Raw genomic sequence first — 17009 nt, forward strand, 5'->3', positions numbered from 1 at the left:
GCTCTCAAACACTCTACCACTTACCTGAGACTGTAGAGCCCCATTCGCTAACATTAGTAAGGGGTCTACTACTCTCAAACACTCTACCACTTACCCGAGCCCGCTGCTATAGAATAACATTGGTGGTGGTCTACTGCTCTCAAACACTCTACCACTTACCCGAGACTGTAGAGCCCCATTCGCCAACATTAGAAAGGGGTCTACTACTCTCAAACACTCTACCACTTGCCCGAGCCCCACTGCTATAGAATAACATTGGTGGTGGTCTACTACTCTCAAACACTCTACCACTTGCCCGAGCCCCACTGCTATAGAATAACATTGATGGTGGTCTACTGCTCTCAAACACTCTACCACTTGCCCGAGCCCGCTGCTATAGAATAACATTGGTGGTGGTCTACTACTCTCAAACACTCTACCACTTGCCCGAGCCCGCTGCTATAGAATAACATTGGTGGTGGTCTACAGCTCTCAAACACTCTACCACTTACCCGACACTGCTGCTATAGAATAACATTGGTGGTGGTCTACTACTCTCAAACACTCTACCACTTGCCCGAGCCCCACTGCTATAGAATAACATTGGTGGTGGTCTACTGCTCTCAAACACTCTACCACTTACCCGAGCCCCACTGCTATAGGATAACATTGGTGGTGGTCTACTACTCTCAAACACTCTACCACTTACCCGAGCCCCACTGCTATAGAATAACATTGGTGGTGGTCTACTACTCTCAAATACTCTACCACTTACCCGAGCCCCACTGCTATAGGATAACATTGGTGGTGGTCTACTGCTCTCAAACACTCTACCACTTACCCGAGCCCCACTGCTATAGGATAACATTGGTGGTGGTCTACTACTCTCACACTCTCTACCACTTACCCGAGCCCCACTGCTATAGGATAACATTGGTGGTGGTCTACTGCTCTCAAACACTCTACCACTTACCCGAGACTGTAGAGCCCCATTCGCTAACATTAGAGAGGGGTCTACTACTCTCAAACACTCTACCACTTACCCGAGCCCCGCTGCTATAGGATAACATTGGTGGTGGTCTACTACTCTCAAACACTCTACCACTTGCCCGAGCCCCACTGCTATAGAATAACATTGGTGGTGGTCTACTGCTCTCAAACACTCTACCACTTACCCGAGCCCCACTGCTATAGGATAGCATTGGTGGTGGTCTACTGCTCTCTCACTCTCTACCACTTGCCCGAGCCCCACTGCTATAGGATAACATTGGTGGTGGTCTACTGCTCTCAAACACTCTACCACTTACCCGAGACTGTAGAGCCCCATTCGCTAACATTAGAAAGGGGTCTACAACTCTCAAACACTCTACCACTTGCCCGAGCCCCGTTGCTATAGGACAACATTGATGGTGGTCTACTACTCTCAAACACTCTACCACTTACCCGAGCCCGCTGCTATATAATAACATTGGTGGTGGTCTACTACTCTCAAACACTCTACCACTTGCCCGAGCCCCCTGCTATAGGATAACATTGGTGGTGGTCTACTACTCTCAAACACTCTACCACTTACCCGAGCCCGCTGCTATAGAATAACATTGGTGGTGGTCTACTACTCTCAAACACTCTACCACTTGCCCGAGACTGTAGAGCCCCATTCGCTAACATTAGAAAGGGGTCTACTACTCTCAAACACTCTACCACTTGCCCGAGACGGTAGAGCCCCATTCGCTAACATTAGAAAGGAGTCTACTACTATATTCTTAGTTCTTTCGGTAAAGTCACGTTGAAGGGAAACAATAAAATAATAAAATATATATAAAACAATAAAAATTCTCACGACGTTTCGACCATAACACAAACGGTCGTCTTCAGGTGTGTCGGTTTGCATAAATTTATTTATTTTTAAACGGTGTATTTATTTATTTTAAAACAAAACGTTAGCGCCACGCGCAGCGATTTGTCAATTTATTTAGACGGACTAGTCCATATATGTTCTGAAAAGAGGAGGGGGGGAGACGAAATGTTTTTTATGTATGCTGTCAGAAAGCCACTGTAAGCGTGAACAATCAATTAAGACCTGAAATGATTTATCAAATCTTTCCAATGATTGCTAAGCCAGAATCCATCTTCTCGGTTGAAATTGTCTCTGTGCTTGTATATGTGGATAGCCTCATGAACGAACTCTCATGGTAGCCAGATGGCTTACAAAGAACCTCTGTCTTGGAAAAGTCAATGTCATGTGAGCCTACTGAATTATAACAATGATCTGCCACGGCCGAGGTGTTGGTCCTACCGTGTTTAAGGTCTGCTTTGGGTTCACGAATGCAGTCCGAGACATGGCGTTTGGTTTCTCCTATAAACTACTACCACAGAGGCAACTTAGTTTGTAGACACCAGGGTATTGTATGTCCGGAATCACATCTTTTACAGACGGAACCAGATCACGGATTTTATGTAATGTGTTGAAACGGACCTGGATCTTGTGTTTATTCAAGATTTTGGAGATCTTTTTTGTGATCTCCGCAATGTAGGGTAAAGTGATGGTTTTGAAAGGCTCCTCAAGAGGGTCCTTCTTCATGGTTTGAGTGATAGCTTTGCGGATTGTATAGTCGGAGTAACCATTAGCCTTAAGAGCTTGGTGTACGTGCTTGAGTTCACTGCCTATGTGTTCCTGGTCGGATATGCATTGGGCTCTATGATACAGAGTCTTGATGAGAGAATTCTTCTGTGATGGATGGTGGTGGGAATCCGGTTTCAGATAAGCATCCGTATGGGTAGCTTTCCTGTAGACAGAGTGGCTCATTGAACCATCAGGTCTCTTTTTAATTAGGACATCCAAAAAAGGTAGCTTGCCATCTATTTTGACTTCCATGGTAAATCTTATGGCTGGGTGTATGGAATTGATGTGGTCGAAGAATTGGTCTAGAGCAGGCCGGCCATGTGGCCAGATGACAAAAGTGTCATCCACGTACCTCTTCCATAAGGTTGGGCGCAGAGTGGCAGTCTGGATGGCGTCAGTCTCAAATTTCTCCATGAAAATGTTAGCTATAACCGGAGATAGGGGGGAGCCCATTGGGGTGCCCTCAGTTTGTTTGTAGAAAGTTCCATTCCAAGTGAAGTATGTATTGGTTAAACAGTGGCATCTTAGCGTTTTTGAGGGTTGCAACAATTTCAGATCTTGCTACGTCTGCAGCGATGTGACCCAGGACCCTGAGAGCAACGTCTACTTGGGCAATTATATCATTAACTGGTATTTGTTTAGGTGTGACTGCAAAGTTTAGACCTTTAGCTAAAACGGATTTCAGACCATCGGAAATAGAACTGTTACTTCGATTAATTACGACTTTGTTAACGTCTAACTTTTTGGTGTGTGGGTCCGGTCTTTTGTTGAAGAGGAGGTTAAATTTGGAAATCAGGTTGTCCTTACATTTGGTCGACATAGTAGCAGCTGAAGAGGCAGTCATATTGTCTACATGTTCCCAATCCGATGTGGACATTGTTGCCGTCAACGATAAGTGTGATTTGTAGAGTGTCTTGTCTAACTGATCTAGTTCGGTGCGTACAAGTCTGATTTTTTCTGAGATAAGAGCTAAGCTAGTTTTGAAAAGAATTCGTTTCGCATTAGAAGAAGTTACAGCAGCAGAGGTCAGTGTAAATGCGATTGGTATTACCCCAGAGTCGCGGCATCTCTTCAGGAAGGTGAGAGACTCGATCAGCTGAGCCTTCTTATCCCGGAGTTTGTTGAAGGATCTTAAAGTTATGTGAAAACCCTCCCCGTAGAGGCGGTTAAATTTTGATTTAAAGCTTTCGTGACTGCAGTAATTCATATTCTTAGTTCTTTCGGTAAAGTCACGTTGAAGGGAAACAACAAAATAATAACAAATATATAAAACAATAAAAATTCTCACGACGTTTCGACCATAACACAAACGTTCGTCTTCAGGTGTGTCGGTTTGCATAAATTTATGTATTTACAAACGGCGATTTATTTATTTTTAACAAAACGTTAGCGCCACGCGCAGCGATTTGGCAGTTTATTTAGAAGGACTAGTTCATCTATGTTCTGAAAAGAGGAGGGGGGAGACGAAATTACTCTCAAACACTCTACCACTTACCCGACACTGCTGCTATATAATAACATTGGTGGTGGTCTACAGCCATCACACTCTCTACCACTTACCCGAGACGGTAGAGCCCCATTCGCTAACATTAGAAAGGGGTCTACTACTCTCAAACACTCTACCACTTACCCGAGCCCGCTGCTATAGGATAACATTGGTGGTGGTCTACTGCTCTCAAACACTCTACCACTTACCCGAGACTGTAGAGCCCCATTCGCTAACATTAGAAAGGGGTCTACTACTCTCAAACACTCTACCACTTACCCGAGCCCGCTGCAATATAATAACATTGGTGGTGGTCTACTGCTCTCAAACACTCTACCACTTACCCGAGCCCGCTGCTATAGGATAACATTGGTGGTGGTCTACTGCTCTCAAACACTCTACCACTTGCCCGAGACTGTTGAGCCCCATTCGCCAACATTAGAAAGGAGTCTACTACTATATTCTCAGTTCTTTCGGTAAAGTTACGTTGAAGGGAAACAATAAAATAATAATATATATAAAACAATAAAAATTCTCACGACGTTTCGACCATAACACAAACGGTCGTCTTCAGGTGTGTCGGTTTGCATAAATTTATTTATTTTTAAACGGTGTTTTTATTTATTTTAAAAAAACGTTAGCGCCACGCGCAGCGATTCGTCAATTTATTTAGACGGACTAGTCCATCTATGTTCTGAAAAGAGGAGGGGGGAGACGAAATGTTTTTTTATGTATGCTGTCAGAAAGCCACTGTAAGCGTGAACAATCAATTAAGACCTGAAATGGTTTATCAAATCTTTCCAATGATTGCTAAGCCAGAATCCATCTTCTCGGTTGAAATTGTCTCTGTGCTTGTATATGTGGATAGCCTCATGAACGAATCTCTCATGGTAGCCAGATGGCTTACAAAGAACCTCTGTCTTGGAAAAGTCAATGTCATGTGAGCCTACTGAATTATAACAATGATCTGCCACGGCCGAGGTGTTGGTCCTACCGTGTTTAAGGTCTGCTTTGTGTTCACGAATGCGGTCCGAGACATGGCGTTTGGTTTCTCCAATGTAACTACTACCACAGAGGCAACTTAGTTTGTAGACACCAGGGTATTGTATGTCCGGAATCACATTTTTTACAGACGGAACCAGATCACGGATTTTATGTAATGTGTTGAAACGGACCTGGATCTTGTGTTTATTCAAGATTTTGGAGATCTTTTTTGTGATCTCCGCAATGTAGGGTAAAGTGATGGTTTTGAAAGGCTCCTCAAGAGGGTCCTTCTTCATGGTTTGAGTGATAGCTTTGCGGATTGTATAGTCGGAGTAACCATTAGCCTTAAGAGCTTGGTGTACGTGCTTGAGTTCACTGCCTATGTGTTCCTGGTCGGATATGCATTGGGCTCTATGATACAGAGTCTTGATGAGAGAATTCTTCTGTGATGGATGGTGGTGGGAATCCGGTTTCAGATAAGCATCCGTATGGGTAGCTTTCCTGTAGACAGAGTGGCTCATTGAACCATCAGGTCTCTTTTTAATTAGGACATCCAAAAAAGGTAGCTTGCCATCTATTTTGACTTCCATGGTAAATCTTATGGCTGGGTGTATGGAATTGATGTGGTCGAAGAATTGGTCTAGAGCAGGCCGGCCATGTGGCCAGATGACAAAAGTGTCATCCACGTACCTCTTCCATAAGGTTGGGCGCAGAGTGGCAGTCTGGATGGCGTCAGTCTCAAATTTCTCCATGAAAATGTTAGCTATAACCGGAGATAGGGGGGAGCCCATTGGGGTGCCCTCAGTTTGTTTGTAGAAAGTTCCATTCCAAGTGAAGTATGTATTGGTTAAACAGTGGCATCTTAGCGTTTTTGAGGGTTGCAGCAATTTCAGATCTTGCTACGTCTGCAGCGATGTGACCCAGGACCCTGAGAGCAACGTCTACTTGGGCAATTATATCATTAACTGGTATTTGTTTAGGTGTGACTGCAAAGTTTAGACCTTTAGCTAAAACGGATTTCAGACCATCGGAAATAGAACTGTTACTTCGATTAATTACGACTTTGTTAACGTCTAACTTTTTGGTGTGTGGGTCCGGTCTTTTGTTGAAGAGGAGGTTAAATTTGGAAATCAGGTTGTCCTTACATTTGGTCGACATAGTAGCAGCTGAAGAGGCTACATGTTCCCAATCCGATGTGGACATTGTTGCCGTCAATGATAAGTGTGATTTGTAGAGTGTCTTGTCTAACTGATCTAGTTCGGTGCGTATAAGTCTGATTTTTTCTGAGATAAGAGCTAAGCTAGTTTTGAAAAGAATACGATTAGTATTACCCCAGAGTCGCGGCATCCCTTCAGGAAGGCGAGAGACTCGATCAGCTGAGCCTTCTTATCCCGGAGTTTGTTGAAGGATCTTAAAGTTATGTGAAAACCCTCCCCGTAGAGGCGGTTAAATTTTGATTTAAAGCTTTCGTGACTGCAGTAATTCATATTCTTAGTTCTTTCGGTAAAGTCACGTTGAAGGGAAACAACAAAATAATAACAAATATATAAAACAATAAAAATTCTCACGACGTTTCGACCATAACACAAACGTTCGTCTTCAGGTGTGCCGGTTTGCATAAATTATTTATTTGTAAAGGGCGATTTATTTATTTATAACAAACGTTAGCGCCACACGCAGCGATTTGGCAGTTTATTTAGAAGGACTAGTTCAACTATGTTCTGAAAAGAGGAGGGGGGAGACAAAATTACTCTCTCACTCTCTACCACTTACCCGACACTGCTGCTATATAATAACATTGGTGGTGGTCTACTACTCTCAAACACTCTACCACTTGCCCGAGCCCGCTGCTATATAATAACATTGGTGGTGGTCTACTACTCTCAAACTCTCTACCACTTGCCCGAGTCCGCTGCTATATAATAACATTGGTGGTGGTCTACAGCTCTCACACTCTCTACCACTTACCCGAGACGGTAGAGCCCCATTCGCTAACATTAGAAAGGGGTCTACTACTCTCAAACACTCTACCACTTGCCCGAGCCCGCTGCTATAGAATAACATTGGTGGTGGTCTACTACTCTCAAACACTCTACCACTTACCCGAGCCCGCTGCTATATAATAACATTGGTGGTGGTCTACTGCTCTCAAACACTCTACCACTTACCCGAGCCCCACTGCTATAGGATAACATTGGTGGTGGTCTACTACTCTCAAACACTCTACCACTTGCCCGAGCCCGCTGCTATATAATAACATTGGTGGTGGTCTACAGCTCTCTCACTCTCTACCACTTGCCCGAGCCCGCTGCTATATAATAACATTGGTGGTGGTCTACAGCTCTCAAACACTCTACCACTTGCCCGAGCCCCGCTGCTATATAATAACATTGGTGGTGGTCTACAGCTCTCTCACTCTCTACCACTTACCCGACACTACAGTGTCCCATTTGCTAGCATTGGAAGGGGTCTACTATATCAGCATGTTTACCGTGAACCCGAGCCTCGTGCTATTTAAATCACATTGGTTGGTGGTGGTCTACTTCTCTCACAAACTCTACCACTGCTGTTGACATTGGAAGGGGTCTACTAATTCAGTCTGTCTACCACTGACCCGAGCCCCTCTGGTTTATAAACACATTGGTGGTCTACTTCTCTCACACCCCCTACCACTTACCCGCTCCAAACTCCCCCCCCATTGATTAACGTGGCACTGGGGTGGTCTACTTCTCTCACACCCCCTACCACTCGCCCGCTCCAACCACTCCCCCATTGATTAACGTGGGGCTGGGGTGGTCTACTTCTCTCACACCCCCTACCACTCGCCCGCTCCAACCTCTCCCCATTGATTAACGTGGGGCTGGGGTGGTCTACTTCTCTCACACCCCCTACCACTCGCCCGCTCCATCCTCCCCCATTGATTAACGTGGCACTGGGGTGGTCTACTTCTCTCACACCCCCTACCACTCGCCCGCTCCATCCTCCCCCCCATTGATTAACGTGGGGCTGGGGTGGTCTACTTCTCTCACACCCCCTACCACTCGCCCGCTCCAACCTCCCTCCCCATTGATTAACGTGGGGCTGGGGTGGTCTACTTCTCTCACACCCCCTACCACTCGCCCGCTCCAACCTCCCTCCCCATTGATTAACGTGGGGCTGGGGTGGTCTACTTCTCTCACACCCCCTACCACTCGCCCGCTCCAACCTCCCTCCCCATTGATTAACGTGGGGCTGGGGTGGTCTACTTCTCTCACACCCCCTACCACTCGCCCGCTCCATCCTCCCCTATTGATTAACGTGGCACTGGGGTGGTCTACTTCTCTCACACCCCCTACCACTCGCCCGCTCCAACCACTCCCCCATTGATTAACGTGGGGCTGGGGTGGTCTACTTCTCTCACACCCCCTACCACTCGCCCGCTCCAACCTCCCCCCCCATTGATTAACGTGGGGCTGGGGTGGTCTACTTCTCTCACACCCCCTACCACTCGCCCGCTCCAACCACTCCCCCATTGATTAACGTGGCACTGGGGTGGTCTACTTCTCTCACACCCCCTACCACTTACCCGCTCCAACCTCCCCCCCATTGATTAACGTGGCACTGGGGTGGTCTACTTCTCTCACACCCCCTACCACTCGCCCGCTCCAACCACTCCCCCATTGATTAACGTGGCACTGGGGTGGTCTACTTCTCTCACACCCCCTACCACTCGCCCGCTCCAACCTCCCCCCCCCCCCCATTGATTAACGTGGCACTGGGGTGGTCTACTTCTCTCACACCCCCTACCACTCGCCCGCTCCAACCTCCCCCCCCCCCCCATTGATTAACGTGGCACTGGGGTGGTCTACTTCTCTCACACCCCCTACCACTCGCCCGCTCCAACCTCCCCCCCCCCCCCATTGATTAACGTGGCACTGGGGTGGTCTACTTCTCTCACACCCCCTACCACTCGCCCGCTCCAACCTCCCCCCCCCCCCATTGATTAACGTGGCACTGGGGTGGTCTACTTCTCTCACACCCCCTACCACTCGCCCGCTCCAACCACTCCCCCATTGATTAACGTGGCACTGGGGTGGTCTACTTCTCTCACACCCCCTACCACTCGCCCGCTCCATCCTCCCCCATTGATTAACGTGGCACTGGGGTGGTCTACTCCTCTCACACCCCCTACCACTCGCCCGCTCCATCCTCCCCCATTGATTAACGTGGCACTGGGGTGGTCTACTTCTCTCACACCCCCTACCACTCGCCCGCTCCAACCTCCCCCCCATTGATTAACGTGGCACTGGGGTGGTCTACTTCTCTCACACCCCCTACCACTCGCCCGCTCCGCCTCAGGTCAGCTTAGACAGCGAACAACAACAAGAAGATGATGATGATCGTGATGATGATGATGATGATCAGCAGATTGTCGATGCGTTAACCTGCCCCATCTGTCTGGAAAGTTTACACGAAGCCCGTGACGACTGGTAGCGGACACAAGTAAGCCACGTTATCGGTTTTATTTAAAATTGATCGTAATTATACCTCTCGATTTAAAGCTTTCGTGACTGCAGGGATTCATCTTCTTTGGTTCTTTCGGTAAAGTCACCACCACGTAGAATGACCACCACGTAGTCAGAAATTAGCATGTAACTGGGAGATTAGCATGATGTTAGTGTGAGGGATTAGCGTGTAACTGGTCACGGAAGTAGCTATGTTAAAATCAGAGTTTACATATCAACAATAGAATTTAGCATGGAAGTAGCTGTGTTAATGCGATAGATTAGCAGGATGTTAAAGTCAGTCATTAGCCTGTAACTGGGAGATTAGCATGATGTTAGTGTGAGGGATTAGCGTGTAACTGGTCACGGAAGTAGCTATGTTAAAGTCAGATTTTACATATCAACAGAATAATTTAACAATTAAGTAGCTGTGTTAATGTGATAGATTAGCAGGGTGTTAAAGTCAGAAATTAACATGTAACTGGGAGATTAGCATGATGTTAGTGTGAGGGATTAGCGTGTAGCTGGTCACGGAAGTAACTATGTTAAAGTCAGAGTTTACATATCAACAGAGGCATTTAGGATATTGACGCTAAATAACTGCAACTACCCAACTATCATACAATAAACCGATGTGAAAGAACTAAGTATAAACTACATCAATATCATCAATAAACTCAATATATTCTCCAATAAGCTGAGCTATTAACATAAAGTAACTGGGTATACACTACACTATAGAATGAATACCATATAGTAAACTGATAAAAAAAAACTAAAATATAAACTGCATCAATATAAAATTTTGATTTAAAGCTTTCGTGACTGCAGTGATTCATATTCTTGGTTCTTTCGGTAAAGTCACGTTGAAGGGAAACAATAAAATAATAAAATATATATAACAATAAAATTCTCACGACGTTTTGACTGTAACACAAACAGTCATCATCATGATGATGACAGTCGAAACGTCGTGAGAATTTTATTGTTTTATATATATTTTATTATTTTGTTTACCTTCAACGTGACGTTACCGAAAGAGCTAAGGATATACATCAATATTATCAATAAACTCAGTATACTCTCCAATCAGCTGAGCTACTAACAATAAGTCGTTAAACATTACAATTCTACGTCGAAAAAAAGGTGGCGGTTTCTTTTTGTCCTCAACGTTAGCACCACGGAGAGCGACGAGCTTTGTTCAGACGGACGAGTCCATCTACGCTCGGAACGGAGGAGGGGGGGGAGAGAGAGAGAAACAGACATGATACAGCTGCTCTGTCCTGTGTTGCGTTACAACTATGCTATAAACTAGCCATTGGGCTACCGTGAGAGATTCGTTCACGAGGCTATCCACGTGTACAAGCACAGAGACAATTTCAACCGAGAAGATGGATTCTGGCTTAGCAATCATTGGAAGGATTTGATAAACCATTTCGGGTCTTAATTGATTGTTCACGCTTACGGTGGCTTTCAGACAGCGTGCATTAATTTTTCGTCTCCCCCCCTCCTCTTTTCAGAACATAGATGGACTCGTCCATCTAAACAAACTGCCAAATCGCTATCCGTGGTGCTAACGTTTTATAAGTAAATAAATACATTGTTTAAAAATCAATAAATAAATGCAAACCGCCACTTCTTTCAAATGTTTCTTGCCGTTGGTTTTTCACACCTGATGATGACCGTTTGCGTTACGGTCGAAACGTCGTGAGATTTTTTATTGTTTTATACATATATTGTATTATTTTATTGTTTCCCTTCAACGTGGTGACTTTACCGAAAGAACCAAGAATATATAACAATAAGTCGTTATACATTACAATTCTACGTCGAAAAAAAGGTGGCGGTTTCTTTTTGTCCTCAACGTTAGCACTACGGAGAGCGACGAGCTTTGTTCAGACGGACGAGTCCATCTACGCTCGGAACGGAGGAGGGGGGGAGAGAGAGAGAAACACGATGCAGCTGCTCTGCCCTGTGTTGCATAGATGGACTCGTCCATCTGAACAAAGCTCGTCGCTATCCGTGGTGTTAACGTTGAGGACAAAAAATAAACCGCCACCTTTTTTCGACGTAGAATTGTAATGTATAACGACTTATTGTCAGTAGCTCACGCTGATTGGAGAGTATATTGAGTTTAATGATAACATTGATTTAGTTTATATTTTAGTCTTTTTTTTATCTGTTTACTATATGGTATTCATTATATAGTGTAGTGTATACCCAGTTACTTTATGTCAATAGCTCAACTTACTGAGTAATATATTGAGTACATTTATTATATTGATGTAGTTAATACTTAGTTCTTTCACATCGGTTTATTGTATGATAGTTAGGTAGTTGCAGTTATTTAGCGTCAATATACCAAATGCCTCTGTTGAAATGTAAACTCTGACTTTAGCATAGCTACTTCCGTGACCAGTTACATGCTAATCCCTCACACTAACATCATGCTAATCTCCCAGTTACATGCTAATTTCTGACTTTAACATCCTGCTAATCCAACACTTTAACACAGCTACAGTGAGGAAAAATTATTTGATCCCCTGCTGATTTTGTACGTTTGCCCACTGACAAAAAAATGATCAGTCTATAATTTAATGGTAGGTTTATTTGAACAGTGAGAGACAGAATAACAACAACAAAAATCCAGAAAAACGCATGTCAAAAATGTGATAAATTGATTTGCATGTTAATGAGGGAAATAAGTATTTGACCCCTCTGCAAAACATGACTTAGTACTTGGTGGCAAAACCCTTGTTGGCAATCACAGAGGTCAGACGTTTCTTGTAGTTGGCCACCAGGTTTGCACACATCTCAGGAGGGATTTTGTCCCACTCCGCTTTGCAGATCGTCTCCAAGTCATTAAGGTTTCGAGGCTGACGTTTGGCAACTCGAACCTTCAGCTCCCTCCACAAGTTTTCTATGGGATTAAGGTCTGGAGACTTGCTAGGCCACTCCAGGACCTTAATGCGCTTCTTCTTGAGCCACTCCTTTGTTGCCTTGGCCGTGTTTTGGGTCATTGTCATGCTGGAATACCCATCCACGACCCATTTTCAATGCCCTGGCTGAGGGAAGGAGGTTGTTCTCACCCAAGATTTGACGGTACATGGCCCCGTCCATCGTCCCTTTGATGCGGTGAAGTTGTCCTGTCCCCTTAGCAGAAAAACACCCCCAAAGCATAATGTTTCCACCTCCATGTTTGACGGTGGGGATGGTGTTCTTGGGGTCATAGGCATCATTCCTCCTCCTCCAAACACGGCGAGTTGAGTTGGTGCCAAAGAGCTTCATTTTGGTCTCATCTGACCACAACACTTTCACCCATTTGTCCTCTGAATCATTCAGATGTTCATTGGCAAACTTCAGACGGGCATGTATATGTGCTTTCTTGAGCAGGGGGACCTTGCGGGCGCTGCAGGATTTCAGTCCTTCACGGCGTAGTGTGTTACCAATTGTTTTCTTGGTAACTATGGTCCCAGCTGCCTTGAGATCATGGACAAGATCCTCCGGTGTAGTTCTGGGCTAATTCCTCACCGTTTTCATGATCATTGCAATTCCACGAGGTGAGATCTTGCATGGAGCCCCAGACCAAGGGAGATTGACAGTTCTTTTGTGTTTCTTCCATTTGCGAATAATCGCACCAACTGTTGTCACCTTCTCACCAAGCTGCTTGGCAATGGTCTTATAGCCCATTCCAGCCTTGTGTAGGTCTACAATCTTGTCCCTGACATCCTTGGAGAGCTCTTTGGTTTTGGCCATGGTGGAGAGTTTAGAATCTGATTGATTGATTGCTTCTGTGGACAGGTGTCTTTTATACAGGTAACAAGCTGAGATTAGGAGCACTCCCTTTAAAAGTGTGCTCCTAATCTCAGGTCGTTGCCTGTATAAAAGACACCTGGGAGCCAGAAATCTTTCTGATTGAGAGGGGGTCAAATACTTATTTCCCTCATTAAAATGCAAATCAATTTATAACATTTTTGACATGCGTTTTTCTGGATTTTCTTGTTGTTATTCTGTCTCTCACTGTTCAAATAAACGTACCATTAAAATTATAGACTGATCATTTCTTTGTCAGTGGGCAAAAGTACAAAATCAGCAGGGGATCAAATACTTTTTTCCCTCACTGTACATCTGCAGAACGTGAAGAACCAGTGGCATCTACATCTACAGAATGTGAAGAACCAGTGGCATCTACATCTGTAGAACGTGAAGAACCAGTGGCATCTATATCTGTAGAACGTGAAGAGCCAGTGGCATCTACATCTGTAGAACGTGAAGAACCGGTTAAATATTGACTCAATACGGACGGAGTGGACTCTGCAAGTTGGGGCCTTTATTCATTCAGGTGGAGGTGGTGGTGATGGTGGTGATGGTGGTACCGACCACCAGACCCACAGGCCCATCACACAAACCCATAGACCCATCACACAGACCAATATACTCACAGAGACCCATTGACTCATAAAGACCCGTCGCTCCTCTGCCCTCCGCTATTGTTGGAGGGCGACTGCCTCCAACTGCCCAGTAGCGTCCTTCACGAGCCTCCTCCTCCACAGAGGCCGATCTTGACACCGCTGGTACCAGTCATCGGCAAGTCCACTCAGCTCCACATCCTCCTGTACCACGTCACTCCATCTCGTCTCTAGCCCGTACCGCGCCCGCCTAGCCCCCTCGATCCGGCCGAACAAAAGCTGTTTTGGCATGCGGTGGCTGGGCATGCGGGCTACATGACCCAGCCAATGCCGCCTTGCCTGCCGGAGGAGCTCACCGATGGGACTGTGCCCAGATCTTTCAAGGATTTGTGAGCTCCTTACACAATCCAGCCTGTGCAGGACCGCCCTTTCCTGAAACCGCATTGGGGCTCCGCAAGCCTCTCCTCAGCGTGCCTGGCAAGGCGATGTTGAATAATCCTTGCCAGCACCTTTCCCGGCACACTGAGGAGTGAAATGCCCCTGTAGTTGTTACATTTTGTGCGGTCCCCCTTCTTAAAGAGGGGGACCACCAGGGCATCCTTCCAATCCTGCGGAACCTGTCCAGTGGTCCAGACTGTTGTTATGATGTCATATAGGGCAGTCTGTGCAAAAACTCCACCCTCCCTCAGCATTTCGCTTGGAAGATCATCTCTGCCCGCTGCCTTTCCTGGTCTCAGACTCTGGATCGCCCTCAGTACTTCCTCAACAGATGGCACCTCAGCCAGCCACTCACAGGGGGTGACTTCTTCCAATATTTGAGGCACAGCAGCCTCAGCAGGGTCATCCTCACTTTGTGCCACGATGTTTTCCTGGCTGAGGGATTTTCCCTCCCCCAGCACCTCAGAAATGTTCAGCAAATCTGAAAACCTACTCCTGGGGGTCGGAGATTGGATCACCATTTTTTCCCCTTATGATGGTAATAGGTGTGGCGCTGCAGGTTACTTTTTTGATGGAGTTAAATAGAGATTTGTGATCGCGGGCCACTGAGGCAGACTCCATCTCCTCAGCAACCCGTGATCACCACCCATCCTTGCAGCGCCTCACGGCTCTCTGAACCTCCGAGCGAAGGCTGCGGTAAGCCTCCTCATTCTCTGACATGGGATGCTGTAGACAATGAGAGTGGGCCTGTCGCTTTTTCTCAACCATCCTGAACACCTCCTCTGTCAGCCAGGGTCTCTGGGGAGGTCTGGACCGCGTACCCAAAGCAGCCATTGCAGCTGCAGTCCTAAACCTCGCCCATTTACCCTCGACATCAGGAGGAGTGGGGAACGATGCCAATCCCAGCCGCAAGCGATGATTAAATTCTCGCTTGCAACTTTCATCAGATAACTGAGACCAGGCCACTTTAGGTTGGAATGGGGTCCTGGGTGTACACCCACCACCGGAGTGGAAGAATGGCAGGCGCATCTTACAGATGACTAGTCGATGGTCAGAGGGCAGATCAGCTCCACGGTAGGTCCTGGTGTCAAGGACATGGGCTCGCATCCGCTGGTCCGTCACTATGTAGTCCAGCAGATGTTCTTTCTTGGACCTGGCATGCATCCATGATGTTGTGTGGATGCGCCGATGCCGGAATAGCGTGTTGGTAATTACAAGCCCATGGCCTGCACAAAAATCTAGCAGCCTCCTACCGTTGTTATTGAGCTGATCTGGCCCATGCCCTCCAATCACTCCAGACCAGGTGCCAGCATCATGACCAACTCGGGCATTGAAGTCACCCAACATGATGACTCTATCCCGAGGTGCCACTTTAGCCAGCACCTGTGACAGGAGGTCATAGAAGGCATCTGACTCATCGGCTTTGCCTGCATCCCTCCACGGATGTTCGTCTTCGGTGGGGGCATAAGTAACCACGACCACCACTCCTCGCCTCCGGTTGATGGGAAGGCGAGCCCAAAGTAGCCTGGGGCTTACAGCTTCCCACACCTCACCGCCACGCTCCCACGCCCCCTTCATTCTTTTGTTCAAAAGAAGAGCCACACCCTGTTGTTTGGCAGTCTGCTGCCCCGAGTAGAGGACTGTCCACCCCTCATGGTGGCAGGAGCCAGAACCGGTCCACCGGACCTCCTGAATGCCACAGAGATTCAGGCGGTACCGGTCCCAGCTCCCGACAGAGGAGTGGCAGCCTCTCCTCCGCAGTGAGCGTTCGAACCTTCCACGTGGCCATCCGTAGTGGCTTTTCGTTGTTTCTGGAGGAGCCCCGAGGGTAGAGATTCAATCTCCTGGCTCCGCCAATTGGGGGTTGGCCAGGAGACGTCATAGACGCCTGGCCCCCCGGGGCCTCCGGCACAAGCTTATTAGTTACATATTTCAGTTTAACTCGTGGTTTAGTGGTAATTAATTGAAGGTGGAGGGGTTACCAGCCCCTCGCACCCGTCCAGAGCCCCTGTTTAGCCCCTGTGGTGGACACAGACGCCATGAGGGGAGGAGCCAATCGGAATTGGACCTCCCCCCACAGCACTGTCCACGACAGAGTTGCCCGTCCGGCACCGCGAGGAGGTAACCACCCTACACACACAAAGACAAAGATCCCCCGTATAGCCTTAACAGACTCACACACACACACACCACCCTACACACACACCACCACACACACACAAAGACAAAGACAAAGATCCCCCATATAGCCTTAACAGACTGTAGGGGCAAGTGCTGTTAGCGAGCACCTATGAAGGCCGGAACGGTACACGAGGGGGTGGGTGGCCAGCACCACGCCCGACCGCCTTTGTCTCCCTAGTGGCAATGTTTACACACCGCACCAGGTACTCATTTGAGGCTGAGTCGACCTAGGGGAGGCCTGGGACCGGTTCAGATAATCGTCACTGGTGTTGGCCGTGAGCGGGAATCGAACCCGGGTCGCCAGGTTCATAGCGCAGCGCGCTAACCGCTACACTACCGCTCCCCACCACACACACACCACCACCACACACACCACCACACACAACTAAACCACACACACATCACCACACACACACCACCATACA

This window comes from Petromyzon marinus, chromosome 69 (assembly GCF_048934315.1).
Source record: "Petromyzon marinus isolate PM22_M1 ecotype Great Lakes invasive population chromosome 69, UKy_Petmar_22M1.pri1.0, whole genome shotgun sequence".
In the NCBI taxonomy this organism is placed as follows: Eukaryota; Metazoa; Chordata; class Hyperoartia; order Petromyzontiformes; family Petromyzontidae; genus Petromyzon; species Petromyzon marinus.